This window comes from Schistocerca americana, chromosome X (assembly GCF_021461395.2).
Source record: "Schistocerca americana isolate TAMUIC-IGC-003095 chromosome X, iqSchAmer2.1, whole genome shotgun sequence".
In the NCBI taxonomy this organism is placed as follows: domain Eukaryota; kingdom Metazoa; phylum Arthropoda; class Insecta; order Orthoptera; family Acrididae; genus Schistocerca; species Schistocerca americana.
In genome coordinates this window covers 197,962,907-197,964,249 of record NC_060130.1, presented here as the reverse complement: position 1 = coordinate 197,964,249, position 1,343 = coordinate 197,962,907, and positions in this window count along the sequence as shown.

Genomic DNA, 1,343 nt, shown 5'->3' with positions numbered 1-1,343 from the left:
TTTAGTTTAAGATGTACAAAGTATTTAGTTTATTTATTTATGACTTATTGTATGCAGTCATCAAACTGAGGAGATTTGCAAATCTCATATTAGGTGCGTAATGATGGATGGACACAACATGCAGAATTTAATGTTGCACTAAAAATTGCTTACATGAGGTGCTTCATACACAGGTATCACAAATCCTTATACCCATGCGATGGTAGTATGATACATATTGCAGAAATGTTTACATTGCCACAACAGTATTCATCATCATGGATGAAAGTAACATGAAAGATGAGAGTAAAAAGCAAAGTGTATAAAAATAGTCATGATATTTCCTCAAATAATTCTTGTGGTAAATAGTGTTTGACTAGTATAATGTGAATGAATAACACAGATGTAATACTAGGCTGTTGTCAATATATCCAGCAAATGGATGAGCTCACTGCAAAAGGTCATAAGATGGAAAACACATTATCTTCACTGCATGTTTCTCAGCAATAAGTAAGGTAAATGATGTTAGCTATAACACAAATGGCACTGAAATTAGAATGGATGCATATTATTTGTGTTTGATTTCATGATTATATCAGAAATGATGCCAAAAATTTTTGCAAACTTCATATCATTGGTGGGTTTTTGTTAAGAATGAAATAATGTTGTATACAAAAGAGAGGTAAATGCTCTACGTCTATTTTATGAGAAACAATTCTGAATTTTTAAGAACATTTCATTTATGCTCTTTGTTGTTGACATATCTCTTGACTACTATGCTTTCATTTTCAGAAAAACAACATTCTGGCTTTTTTAGTAAGTGGTAGAAAATAATTTACATATAAAAGGTTATAAATGGACCCAATTTTGTACCACATGGTGCATCAGCAGTGATTTCTCCCCATTCTAAAAATGCTATGTCAATATGGACACTCCTTGTGTTTGTTGTTGCAACCTTCTGCATTCTTTTGACTGGGCAAGATAGAAACCTATTCCCATCACAACTCTTAACATTATAATTTCATTTACGTAAAAAAGAGTACTGTGTACAAAAGCCTGAGATAATTTACAGAAAATCTCAGTCATTGACATGCTGTCATTCAAAAATTGTGTTGACTGATGAACTGAAAAACAGCTTGCTCTGTATAAACAGCATTCTGAAATACAAAGCAGGAATTTTGAACTGTGATTTATTTATCTCATAACATACATATTCTAATCATTTGATTGGAACAGACGAGACACATCAAAATGTGGTTAATACGGTTTCACTGACATAAAACTAAAGTTAATAAGATGGTGTAATACTTAAACATTAATGTAACTTTTTGTGAAAAGATACCTTTACATATTTACACAACAAG